The sequence below is a fragment of the Alnus glutinosa genome, chromosome 9, assembly GCF_958979055.1.
Source record: "Alnus glutinosa chromosome 9, dhAlnGlut1.1, whole genome shotgun sequence".
NCBI lineage: Eukaryota > Viridiplantae > Streptophyta > Magnoliopsida > Fagales > Betulaceae > Alnus > Alnus glutinosa.
Genome location: NC_084894.1, coordinates 14,132,196 through 14,147,050, shown reverse-complemented (window position 1 = coordinate 14,147,050; position 14,855 = coordinate 14,132,196).

The window sequence follows — 14,855 nt, the reverse complement described above, 5'->3', positions numbered from 1 at the left end:
CGCTCTTCATAAGGTTGTCTCGGCCTCTTGTGCAGCAATTTGGCATTCCGCTGTGTTAAGGACTCGATCTGGGCTTCCAACACGGCTATGCGATCCTGATCTCCACCACCAGGGGGAGGGAATGGTGGAGGCTATTGTTTGTTTTGAATAACCGGTTCCATTTGGACTATGGGCTCTCGGTTAACCTAGCTTTCGGAACGTGTGTTCATCAATATTTCTGCAAATTGAGCAAACCTAAGGATCCCTTCTGGGGGTCCTCTTTGATGCTTAAGTTAGCTTCTGCTAAAAAGAATCTGCTTAATCTCCAAAAATTTAATCTGAGTTTATACCTGGGGTATGAGCCTAGTTAGAGGTAAAGATGTGGAGTCAAACCTGGATTAGGATTCCTGCTCCTTATTGATCTAGAACTGCTGTCAGAGTTCTAATAGGACTTTGATCCTTTATTAGACTTCTGATTTGATCTTTTATTTGACTTCTGATCTGATTGGACCCTGAGTCCTATCCCGATTCTACTGGGAATAGGACTACTGATCAAACTATACTTGGACTAAGAGTCCTATCCCGATTCTACCGAGATAGGACTGCTAATCGGATTATGACTCTTACTTCAATTCAACTCAGAGTAGAGTCCTAATCCAGATCTACTGGGATAAATGATACTTGATTTCTCGGGAATAATTGCTAAGTGTCTATCTCCCAGGATTGGACTTCTTGGGAGTCCTACTGTCTCCTCCATGGACCGAGTTAAATGGAATTTATTCCCAACATCATTTTTTTGAAAAAAAAAAATTGCAGTTTTCGTTAATAAAATTAAGAGATTTTGAGGCTTTTATTTGTGAGTTATTTGATTTTTTTTTTTTTTTTAAATGACTTGATAAAAAATAGAATTCCAAAACACACACAGTTCCATGCTACCGAATTTTTCTCAAAAGATTGTCAGTTTCACAAACACCATATTGGGTTAAAAACCCATGTGGTCATTATTATTTTTTGATTTTCTTAGATGGTTGGTCCTCATATTCAGTGAGAAGTAGTAAGGGTAAGAAAATGGGGGAGAGAGAGAAAAGATGAAGATGAAGAAGGGAGAAAAAGAGAATTCCAGAACTTTCAAACCCTACGTACCCATCAAACGCAAGTACAGGTGATGACGGGGAGGATCTCATCCCAAAATTTTCTGCCTAAAACCTTACCTCCATGGCATCAAGCAATTTTTTCCGTCATCTGTAGTGTTGACCCCATCACAACCATCTCCTTTGTGAAGGTGAGGCTCGAACTCAGGAGAATGGAGTGTGAGTCACGATAAAGGAGAAAGGAGAATGGGCAAGAAAGAAAAAAAGAAACAAGAGAATGGGTAAAAAAAAAAAAGAAAAAGAAAAAGAAAAAGAAATAGGAGAATGGGGAAGATGACACGGATCACTGAGGTGACATATTCTAGGCCGTTAGATGCATCTAACAGCCTAGATTAAAAAAAAAACCACCACAACAATTTTGAGAAATTGTTGTGGATTTGAATCCGAATGTGACACGCTCAAAAAAAAAAAATTGACTCTTGTCGCTTAACTACTCTTTTATTGCTCCCTAAAATTTTGAGGACAAGACCCTGTTTTGACAACCCCTTCCCCCTTTAGTTGAGGTGATTTTTTTTTTTAATAGTAGTAAAAAAATGATTGATGTGACATAAAGTAGAAAGAATTTGTATAAAAAAGTGAAAAAAATTTGTATTGTAGTAAGTTTTTTTATTTGAATATTAATAAAAAATTATTGGTGTGATATAAAAAATGAAAAAAAAAAAAAGGTTATAATGCTTTAAAGTTAATGTTTTTTTTTTAGAGAAATGAAAATAAGGGAAGGGATAGGGAGGGGTTTGTCAAACAGAGCCTTTAATCTTTTAACAACATTATAAATATCATCTATATTGAGGGTGTTTGAAAAATTAAAATGACTTCTAAAAGCAAAGTAAATGTGTGTGTGCACAAAGTGTTAACAAAATAACTATGCGGAAATTAAAAGACACAAGAATTTTTGTTAACGAAGTGGAAACTCAATATGAGAAAAACCACTCTGGGGCAGTCAAACCCAGGATATCCACTATTCAGAAGACAAGACTAGTTACAAAGTAGTAAGACTCACATACCCCTGATGCAGTGGTCGTACCTTGCACTCTAACATGTAACTCAACACGAACGCCTCCCAACCAAGTCTTCTACCTGAAGGGGTCTTCAATGGAATCCTTTACCTTAAGGCCAACCCCTAAGATAAACATTAGATTAAGCGCATCAACAGCACACACAGCAACAGCATTAGAGAGATCAACTCAGCTCAATAATCTCACAATATAGCTCTCTAAGCACTAATGGAATTCAATACCAAATTCTTTCTGTTCTCAAGCCTAGGGACCTCTATTTATAGGCTCAGGGTTCATATGAGCATCTGGCTTGATAAAAACTAGGCGCCGTCTAGACGGTAGTCACGGGTTGTCCGGACGGACAACTGTGCGATCAATTTCCCGAGAATTTTGCAGAAATTCTTTCCTGTTTTTGAGCAGCGTCCGGATGGTGGTGCCCTGTCGTTTGGACAGTCGCACTTCCGCTGCAAGCAATTTCCTTATAAAGGCTTCGCGCGTCCGGACTGGGGGAATGGTCGTCTGGACGGTTGATTTGATGCACGCAATTTCCATACTTGATGCACGTAAGTCCGGACCATGCTGACTGGCGTCCGGACGTCTAGATTTTGAATGCGATACTTGCCTTATGGAGGAGGGCATCTGGACGGGAATCCACGTCGTCTGGACGGTTGCAGCGATCTTCCCATATTTGTGTTTTGGAAAGAAATCCTGAAGCTTGTCGAACACTGAGAGTCGTCTGGACGTGCTGCTGAAATGTCCGGACCGATGCAAGCTGGGGCAGTTCAAAACTTCTCGACACAGGGGAAGGTCCAGACGGAAAGTTTTCATCGTCCGGACGGATGATGCTTTAGACAGATGGGCGTCCGGATGGTATGACATGTCGTCTGGATGGCTGGCAGGGAACCGAATTTCTGCCTTGCAAACTGTGCAGAATCTTCTGGAAGCACTTCTGAATAGCAGAATCCCTGTTAAAAAGCATCTTTACAAAGAAATGATTTTGTCCAACAAAATGTGGCCAATTACAAACTAACAAACTCCCCCTTTGTCCATTCTGGGACAAAAATCACTTGACCGGTTAAAAATACGATCCCAGCCCAAATAAAAATTACTCTCCGTTTTTGTCACAAAGGGACAAAGGATAAAATGGAGTAAATAAGAAAACACACAAAAATTACTCATCCTAAAGGTCTCAGAAGGACCAGGGTAAACAGAGTAATAAAATATCCAGGAGTTTAAACAAATGTAGCAAATTATCAGAAGGATAACTTAAATGTCTAAAAAATAAACTACATCAAGAAAATCAGGATGCATCAGCCATTGGTGCATCGTCCTCATCATCACTACTGGACGGGTGGTGGAACTTGAGACACTCCCGGAGATCAATCTGATTTTGCTCCACACGGAGGTTGATTGGGTGAACCTCATGTTGCATGGCCGAGATGGACTGCTGCATGGATGACATGGAGAGTTGCATAGAACTCATGCCCCCTGAATAGCTGCCAATGCCTCCATAATCTGTGAATAGCTGACATTCGGCTGTGGTGGCAGAACAGTCTGAGAAGAGGACGCCACATCTGGTATGCCGACAAGAATAGGAGGAGGCGGGGGCACATCATTATTCGGCTCATCATGCCGCAGCTGAGTATTGGACTTCATCAGAGTCTGCTTGCTGATCGGATCCTGGAACTTCAGCTTCTGCTCACTAGTAACACTGATGCCTAACTGTAGAATAATCTGTGTGAGTAGGCAGCCAAATGGAAGACCGGTATTGCCTTCATCACGGGCCTCCAGAATAACGCCCAAAATATGCTTGCACAGGCAGAAGGGCAAGCAAATACAGATAGCATAGACAAACTAGGCCCTCTTCAAAATCAGGTCACTGCGCCTGACAACAGGCCAAAGGTTGTGCTAGACAATCTTGGCTAGTATGCGGTGAGTGGCAGATAAGGCACCGATCCAGATGGTGGTGGCTCGTTCTCTCCTTGGGGAACAACATGAAAGAATTCTCTGAGATCATCTAGAGAAGGAGGGATCACCACCTCATTATAAGGGCTACATGGAATCTAGAGAACAAGAACTCCTATGAACTGACTGATGATCTGGGGATCAACAGTGATAATATGTCCTCCAACAGTAGACTGAAGCACTAACCCGCGGTCATCATCATGAACCACCTCGAGGTTGGCATAGAACAGTTGGACCAGCCTGGTGTACACAACACAAGCACATGTGTGCAGATATGCCCAATGATAAGTCTGGATAGTGTCATGGATACTATCCAGAGGAGCCACCATGATGTCGGACCGAACAACGTTTCTCTTAGCAATTACTGGTCAATCCATAATTTTGGCTCTAAGGGCTTCCCTTTCTCCTTCTGTCCTCTGGCGGACCCTGCGCTGTGGACTGCCTACAGATATGATTCTACAAAAAGAAACCAACAAGATTTGCCAAGAATAATCCAAAAGAAATAATCCTGTTAGTGCACATAGAACATCCGACATTATAACAGCAGTAAATGTGACTTTTCAAAAGATTACAAATAGGAGATATCACAAAACAGTCCTCAAGAATACTGAACCAGATAATCTCAACACAGCAGATATAACAAAAGGAAATTCTAACATTCCCTAAAGAAACTCAATAACATCCCCAAACTATCACTATTCTAATAGTTTTTAAAAGAAACTGAAAAGAATAACGTTAAAAAAAAATACCTGGAATGTGGTGAGTAATGCACAACAGGACAAAAGAGAGCGAGATAATGCAAAAACTCACGAAAAATCACTCACTAGAAGCAAAAAGAGAGATTTTTGTGGGGTAGCTTCACAAATGCGGCATCCAGGTTTTATAGAAGTTGTGGGGTCCCCGTTCGGACGGCTCTTTAACCCCGTCCGGACGCGCATTGCCTAGTAAACATGTGGACAGGTCGTGCGTGTCCGGATGTGTAACCTTGCCGTCCAACCGTTGGAGTTGCGCGCGTCCAGACGTGTAACAGAATTGTCTGGCCAACTGAGCCACACTCGTCTGGACGCAAAGAGTAGCTGTCCGGACGCTTCACACTGAAAAAGGCAAAAATTGAGGAAAAATTTGCAGAAATTATTTTTCCTAAGGTCAGATTCAGAACACGCATGTATAATCAACTGATAAAGCAATTAGAGTGCATTTCAAAACTATGCAGAGATATAAAATAGACTTGAGAGTTCGATCAACACAAAGATTTTCCTGTAGATCGAAAATATAGATAGATTACTCAACTCATGCAATGCGTGTGTGTGTGTGTGTGTGTGTGTGTGTGTGTGAAGACTTTTCCCACAAGATATGACTTTCACTGATATGACAAAAAACAACCAGATTTTCTAGACAAGAGAGAAAATCAGTGTAAGATTAGTCAAAAGTCAAACCTTATTCAGTACTAGGGCTTAGTCACCCTCATCTGATACACTCCCCCTAAGATGCAGCATCCAATTATTTTACTTGTACCATGAAGGACAAGGTAAATATTTTACTTGCACCATGAAGGACAAGGCATATTTTAGCACATAAGCAGTAAATATACATATAGAGCGCATAATTCATAAGAGTAACTGCTTGATTCTGTTGATGCTGCAACCTAGAAGAAATGCCAGAATTTTTAGGTTCTAGGTTCAACTAGCATTTGGTCAATTTAGCCATTTTAACAAAAACCTCTTCTCTTATCTAGAATTTCTAGAAGCAAAAAGTTAGAGAAGGAAAGATGTACCTTTAGGGGAGTCTTGGATAGTGTACATTTTCATTGCATGAGGAAAGAAGCTATCCAACTATTGCATATACAGGAAAAACGCTTGGCAGATATAGTCATAAACTCTCAATCATATCTAAGCAAAGTAGATTAATGCATAAAGAATTGAGATATCAGGTGAAAACACATGCAATATCTGATATGCCAAGAAAAAAAATCTTGCAATTTCTCCCCATATATAATATATATATTTAAACAAAATGCTATATGGAAATGACATCATATAACATGCAAGACATAATCAAATGTGTATAGGCTCGATGTTGCCAATACAGAAAAACAGTCTCTCAACCTGCTTTTCTGTCTTCCCTAAATAGTACCTGCTGTATTCTCTCAAGAGAAATAGGGGCAAAACACAACTAGTTCCTAGATTGCATAATAAGCATAAAAGATGACAAGTAAAGGTCCAAGTAATCAAACCCGATGCCTTAGGATTAGGAACCAAATCCTAGGCATGAACACCTTTTCCTGCTAGGTGCGTACATTCCCCCTCTTGGGGTGAGCATCTCCATTCTTTCTGACCCAAGCCTGCCTTCCTGTGGGTGGTTACTAGCAGGACTTCATCTGTTGACCCATCCACTCCATCATGCTTTGCATCCACATAGGTGGCTCTCTGTAGTATTGATCATCTTCCACCTTCTGCGACCTTTTAGAGTGCTTGGATTTGATCTTGGATTTGCCACTGTGATTGGCAGGTACAAATCGCTGCTGAGGTCGTTGATACTGAGATGCCTGGTGCCAAGGTGCATGAGACCAAGGAGATTGATATTGAAGAGCTTGATGCCTTGGTGCTTGCCTCCATGGAGCTTGGTAAGGAGCCTGATGCTGGGTCAGCGGTCTAGAGCCATGATTAGCTTGTCTGGGCACTTCTTCCTTGACCTTTGCTTTTTGTACTTTCAGAAGGGAGCACTGAGGTCGGACATGCCCACTTAAACTGCAGTGATAGCATATAGGAGATCTTTTGATGGAAGGGGGCTTCTGAGTGCCCAAAACATCTCCATTAAGCTTGTCTTTCTCTTTATCTTCAATAGTGGGGGGGAGGATCTGGGACTGCAGGCTTAACAAAGATAGTCCTGGAGGTAGAGGGAGTGTCAGTGGGAGGAGCTACGTACCCAAGACCAGTCTTGTCGGTTGGGCTCTTCTGAATTGATAGCATGTGAGTCAGCTTTTCATCAGTGACTCTCTCTAATTGGAGCTGTGTATCTAGTAACTTGATAAGTGCTGAATGTTACACATTCAAGCCCCTTAATTTACATATGTTATGCCCTTAGTTTTGTTATAATTTGATGTTTTGTGTTGTTTTTGTGTTTTCTTATATTTTACCGGTTTTAGAAGAAAAACCAATCAAATTCCAAGATTATAATGAAGTCAGCAAACTCACTTTTGGATAGATTCAAACTCCAAATCAATTTTGAATTTAAGGAAAGAGAAGTTGGCAAAAATTCGTTATCTTTGGAAAGAATCCAGAATGAGCACGTCACAGTAATTTAATCATAACTTTCGGCTCAAGTATTAGATTGCAACACAATTGATGTCGTTGGAAAGCTAATAATAAATGAAACAAATATTTCAGAAATAGGTTTTTCCTAATTCGGAATTTTTCCATGCCAAAATCGCCCCGCAATAAAAGACCGCAAATCTGTACGAATTTTGGAATCCTTTTCCTACTTGGATAGAAATTTCAGAAAAAGGAGAAGACTTGTAATTATTCTTTTTGGACTAGAAAACCTACTTAGAATTGTAATAGGAATTCTAGAGCTTCTAAAGCTTCTCTAATCCCTATAAATAGGCCTCTAGCTTTTGAAGAAAGACACACAAAACTTGGAGGAAGAATCAAAGGCTACATCAAGAAGGAGGTTTTTTATAGTTTTTATTTTCTTTCTTTTCCTTTATTAATTTCTTATGAGGATGATTTCCGTCCAAATTATGTGTAACTAATACTTTAGTTAGGGCTCGATTGAAGCCCTAATCATGTCTCTTTAAGTTTTTCAATTTGCTTTGCTACAATTTATATATTGATGCTTAACTTGATTAATTCTAGTTTCTTGAATTCCTCATATGTTTATGTTTGGCCATCATATGCATGTGGTATGGATTTGTTATTTATGTCAATTTGGATGACCGAGTCCTGGGCATAATAGAGTAAACGGAAGAACCCCGACACAGGTTCTTGGATTAATCAACATAAAGACAACTAGAATAGATACCATATTCTAATCTGAGTGTGTTTACCGATTTCCATAGATTTATGCTTCCTTGAAGAACAACTTAGTAGATACCATGCTAAATCCTTCAAGGAAGAAAAGAGTTAGAGTAGATACCATGCCTAACTCGTTGTTTAGGGAAATCAATAGCTTTAGGAGAAGATACCATTCCCTTGTGGCTGGTAAGCATTAAGCATCATGTTATGATTGTAGTATTGTGCATATTGCGAATCTTATTTGAGTATGATTAGCGGTGGATATCAAAGCCCTACCTTTTCTTCATAGTATTTTTAATTCAATCTTTTCTCCTGTCTTATTCAACATATCGCTTTTAGGAATTTCTCTTTAAAGACAATTTATACCAATCCTTGTGGGAATGATCTCGTATTTGCCTGCTATACTATTGTTTTGATCTTGTGCACTTGCGAGTAAAACGTACAAGTATTTGCCTATTTATTTAGGTAGATATTTGCACAACATAACTTCTCCTCTAGCTCTTGTATTTTTCGCAGCAAGGAACTCTTCTCATTTTGCAAACTGTTCAGATCATGAAGATGCTGCTTATGTCCTTCCCTTAGCTTTTCATACTCTACATAGAGAGTTTGGTATGCCTCATTGAGTTCATCCCCATTGTCGCTGTGCTCTGAGTAGTAAGAATCCTCCTCTTCTACAAGTGGAGCAACAAAGGCTAGAAACTTTTCTGACTTAGGAGCTTTTTCTTCTTCTGACTCATCACTAAGAGTCACATTGTATGCCTTCCCTTTGCCCTTCTTGAGGTTCCCACAATCAACTCGTATATGCCCAAATCCTAAGCACTCAAAGCATCTTGGACCTCTGGAATCTTTCTTCTTTGCTTCCTCAGGTTCAGCTTCTCTGGGAACATACTTCATCTTTTCAGAAAACTTCTTCTTGAATCGGTCATCTCTCACTAGTCTTCTAAAATTTTTGGCCAGCAAAACCACAGCTTTTTCTTCCTCCTCAGAGTCATCTTCAGATGAGGCTTCTACCTTTTTCTTGGAAGCCTTCAGGGCAATGGTCTTTAGCTTTGACCGGGGGCAAGGACAACTCATAAGTTTGAAGAGATCCCACCAACTCTTCAATCTTCATTTCTTCTAGATCTTTGCTCTCTTCAATTGTAGTCACCTTGATCCTAAAACGCTCAGGCAAAGATCTTAGAATTTGTTGGATGAATTTTACATTTGAGACGGGCTTCCCAAGACTCACCATGGAGTTTCTTAGGTCATTCATTTTGGAGTAAAACTCTCCAAATGTCTCTTCTTCCAACATCTTAATTTCTTCAAATCTGGAAATCAACATTTGAAGTTTGGCAGATTTTACAAGTTTGGTGCCTTCGTATGTTCTCTCCAAGATTTGCCATGCTTCTTGAGTAGATTCACAGTTTGAAATTTTTGCAAATTCAGATGGTGAAAGTATTTGACATAGAGCATGGAGGGCTTTTTCATTTGAAAGTTGTGCGTTTTTCTGTGGGACTAGTTTGAGTGCTGTATCCGCTGGTTTAGTCCAACCAATTTCAACAATACTCCAACAATCAATAGATTTTAAAAAGAACCGCATACGAGCCTTCCAATAGCCATAGTTTGTACCGTCAAAGTTAGGAACAGTATTAAGAGTTTAAGACATTTTAGATAGAAGTCAAAAAAAGATAAAACTCAAGAATTTAATCTCAACCGAGTGTACCAAGCTCTGATACCAAATGAAAAATTGAAATGACTTCTAAAAGCAAAGTAAATGTGTGTGTGCACAAAGTGTTAACAAAATAACTATGCGAAAATTAAAAGACACAAGAATTTTTGTTAACGAAGTGGAAACTCAATATGAGAAAAACCACTCTAGGGCAGCCAAACCCAGGATATCCACTATTCAGAAGACAAGACTAGTTACAAAGTAGTAGCACTCACATACCCCTGATGCAGTGGTTCTACCTTGCACTCTAACGTGTAACCCAACACGAATGCCTTCCAACCAGGTCTCCTACTTGAAGGGGTCTTCAATGGAATCCTTTACCTTAGAGCCAACCCCTAAGATAAACTTCAGATTAAGCGCAGCAATAGCACACACAACAACGGCTTTAAAGAGATCAACTCAACTCAATAATCTCACAATATAGCTCTCTAAGCACTAATGGAATTCAATACCGAATTCTTTATGTTCTCAAGCCTAGGGACCTCTATTTATAGGCTCAGGGTTCAAATGAGCGTCTGGCTTGATAAAAACTAAGCGCCGTTCGGACGGACAACTGTACGATCGATTTCTCGAGAATTTCGCTGAAATTCTTTCCTGTTTTTGAGCCGCGTCCGGACGGTGTTGCCCTATTGTTCGGACAGTCGCACTTCCGTTGCAAGCAATTTCCTTATAAAGGCTTCGCGCGTCCGAACCGGGGGAATGGTCGTCCGAACGGTTGATTTGATGCACGCAATTTCCATACTTGATGCACACACGTCCGGACCATGTTGACTGGCGTCCGGACGTCTGGATTTTGAATGCAATACTTGCCTTATGGAGGAGCGCGTTTGGATGGGAATCCACGTCGTCCGGACGGTTGCAGCGATCTTCCCATATCTGTGTTTTTGAAAGAAATCCTGAAGCTTGTCGAACACTGAGAGTCGTTCGGACGTGCTGCTGAAACGTCCGGACGGATGCAAGCTGGAGCAGTTCGAAACTTCTCGACACAAGGGAAGGTTTAGATGGAAAGTTCTCGTCGTCCAGACGTTATGACACATCGTCTAGATGGCTAGTAGGGAATCGAATTTTCTGCCTTGCAAAATGTGTAGAATCTTCTGGAAGCACTTCTGAATAGTGGAATCCCTGTTAAAAAACATCTTTACAAAGAAGTGATTTTGTCCAACAGAATGTGGCCAATTACAAACTAACAGTATTATATACATTATTAAGGATCTAAAGTTCAAAGTAAACATAGCATAGCTTTTATTTGATAATATAATGTTATTACAAAACTCAAATCCTTATTGTTTTCACATGACCATCAAAAATATGTCACATGCAACATATATACTTATCTATCAGACACTGACTTATCACAAGTCAGCTCTTCAAAAGTGAGGCCGCTTGCCAGCCTTAAGGATAGAAATCTAAGCACACATATGGCTCGTCTCCATCAGTCTCTTTGATGACATATGTAAAATCACAACAATTTTATTAGTGGATATGTGAATCTACAGCTCAATAGGTAAAAATATTTTGACCAAAATATGTGTGATGTGAGCCTCATTTTCTATTCAATCGTATATGTTTCATCGATGCATGTGAGGCTTTTCACCATAATAATTAATGTAAAAACGATTCAAATTTGAGGATGAATTCTCTCTAACTCAAGAAAGATACCAGTTTACGAGCAAACTAATTAAAATAAAACAATCATACCTTGAAATTTCAGTATCAGATGAGGGAAAATTTAACACCTTTGGAAAGCTAATTTAAAGCGCTATAATTTTTTATTTCACAAAAAGTTATCAATTTCAACATTTACTGAGTTACAACGGGTTGTTAATAGAAGTTTAAAAATCTGGTTTAAGTTTGATGGATCGAACTTGCGACTGATGCCAGGGGAGAAAAAAATGAGAGTTCAATTGGTCGAACTTGCAATCTTTTTAATAAAAAACAATTTACAACATTTATGAGGGTTGCTACCCCATTTATATTTAAGTACAACAAAGACGGCTTAGTCTCTCTATTCATGTTATTTTCTTAGTTTTATCAATATGAGCACTCTTGACATAGTTTTTTTTTTATTTTTTTTAATTCCTATAATTCTTAAATTTTTTTAGGATTTATAGAAAAGTTTTGAATTCTAGGTATTTGCATATTCTACTTCCTACATCACTTATCTATATATTCCACATGTGTAGCTATGTATATACTTGGAATAAATGAGAACGAAAGGGATAGAGAGATATAGAAATGCCAAAAAAAAAGGTTCAAGTCTTGTTTCATTCTAGAGAGTAAAGGGATCTGGATCCTCTACCATTCAAATGAACGAGAAAGTATCCAGTTAGTGTAAAGTGATGGGCAAAATTATATTTTCACATTTTTGGAGATAATTTTTCCTATACTCTCTAGTTCAAATCCTTGTCCAGAGTAAGGAAGGGCAAAAGCCTCCAACTACGGCTACTTCTGGCACTTTTCCCTGACTACTTTCCTACAACTCCCTTACAACCCTGTCGACGTGGCTTCTATTTTTTTTAAAAAAAAAAAAAGAAAAAGAAAAAGAAAAACGCTGATACCATCATGGGGGTGGGGTGGGGGGAGGTACCCCCCCCCCCCCCCCCCCCCCGCGAAAACCCTCACTCCCTCTCTCCTTTTAGAACGGGTCTCTACCGGTTTTAGCCTCTGCAATTGTCGTCAGGAGGTGGCCGTCCCTCTCTCTCTCTGGCTGGCATTTTCATGTCTCTGGTGGATTTGGTGACTGGATCTGTCTTTGGCGAAATCATTTTAGGTACTCTCTCTCTCTCTCTCTCTCTCTCTCTCTCTCTCTCTCTCTCTCTCTCTCTCTCTCCATGTTACAGATCTAACCTTCGTTCTCTGTCTTTCACGCTAGCGTTCTTCTCCACCGGCATTCTCTTCTCTACCAGTGTCGTCTCCACCACTGTCGACTCTATTTCTCTCTCTGAAATTATTGTTTGAAATTTTTGTTGGGTTCTGATTTGATTTGAGGGGGAAAAATGTTCAATCTTTTGTTTGTTGTTGGATGGTGTTACTGATTTTGCTGGTTCTGATTGTTGGATGGTGTTAGTGATTTTGCTTGGTTCTGTTTCGGTTTGAGGTAAAAAAAAATGATTTGTTTTGGTAAAGTAGGTCTTTTTATTTATTTTGGTATTAACTTTGGATATTACATAAGTCGATTGTTGGATGGTGTTGGTGATTTTGCTTGGTTCTGATTTGATTTGAGGGGAAAAAAAAAACTATTTGTTTTGGTACAACAGATCTTTTGATTTATTTTGGTATTAGCTTTTGATATTATATAAGCTGATTGTTGGATGGTATTGGTGATTTTGCTTTATTCTGATTCCATTTAAGGAAAAAAAAAAAAAACTGATTTGTTTTGGTACAGTAGGTCTTTTGATTTATTTTGTTATTAACTTTTGTTATTATTTAAGCTGATTGTTGGATGGTGTTGGTGATTTTACTTGGTTCTAATTCGGTTGGAGGACAAAAAAAAAAAAAAAAGAATATAATTTTACTTGGTTCTGATTCTTTTGATTTATTTTGGGTTTTGATTTTGGAAATAATATAATCTAACTGTCAGATGGTGTTGGTGATTTTTCTTGGTTTAACCGATTTGGTTCTTATTAGATGTTAAAATTTTTGTTTATGTTATTTTCATCCCATGGAGGCCTTTTATAGTGTGCATTCGTATTGATTATGTATCTTATGTTTATGTACAGTAGGCCTTGCTTTATATTGCACATTCCTTATTTTGATACTTTTTTATGGTGGAAAATATAACTTTCGTTTATAGCACTTTCCTAAATAGACTCTTCAAGTTCATGCTTGGATGAAAAGGGCGAAGTTGAATATTTGTATACTCATATTCCAAATGACAATGCTTTAAACCACCAAGATGACCCTCAAAATGGTTAGGCTTTTCACTTTTGTTTGGGTTATAATTGTGCTTTTACCCACCAATATGGCTTTTTGTTTTTTTTCCTTGTTTTAAAATTTGTATCATTTTTTGGATAGACATTGGTGAAACAATTGAAGAATCGAAGGAATTAATGACGTTTAGTTCGGACAAAGATTTGAATGATAAGGAAGATAGTGTTGTATTATTGAAGATGATCTATGAGGATGAAAAAGTTGAAGAACCGAAGGAATCAATGACATTTATTCATTAGATGAAGTCATCTCATATTATAGGAAGTTTGCTAAGCAAACTAGTTTTGGTGCGCTGACAAGAACCACCAAAAAAAAAAAAAACAAAATATGGTCATCGAGATACAAAGTCCGTGTATGTAGTCGTGGAGCCCCAGAACAAGCTGCTGTGAAACCAACTCCAACAATTAATAGAATGAGCTGTCATGCCAGGATTTGTGAGTCGGTATGTGTGGATGGAATGTTATTTTTAAGTAAAGTTATGCTTGAGCATAATCATCAACTAAGCTGTGACGACCCTTTTTTTTTTTTTAAAACATACAAACGGATCCTCACAGTAGCACGACTACATGTCACTCAACCAACATATGGCACATTCCCCATAACATGCACCTGATATTTTAAGTTATATCTATGCAGCAGAAAATATAATGATACAATCATTACTCAGTGGAAAGGCATATCTAAAAATAAACCTGTTATTTACACAAAAGAGTCATACATAAGTCTATTTGTTTAAGGCTTGGCAACATTACAACTATTATAAAAGAATGGCTTTATAAAAGAATACGTGATATATATGTCACAAGCCATATACAAAATATACCAAAAGAGAGGATACCCTTGTCCAACCCATTAAGACTGTCGCTGTAGGTTTCAATTGTAATATCTCAAATATAACGCTACATGATCATCGTCCTCCACAAGTGTACCTGCAGCCAAAGGAACTTCATCTATACGGTTGTGGTGGTAGCCACATTCTTATAGGTGAAAGAATGAGTTCACCACTTCTGTAATAAATTATTGAAGTATCAGTGATATAAAACTGACTGAGTTTTCGCAAAGAACCGACTTTCTTTTAGCCTTACGTACACTGTAACAACTACCAATTTTATAA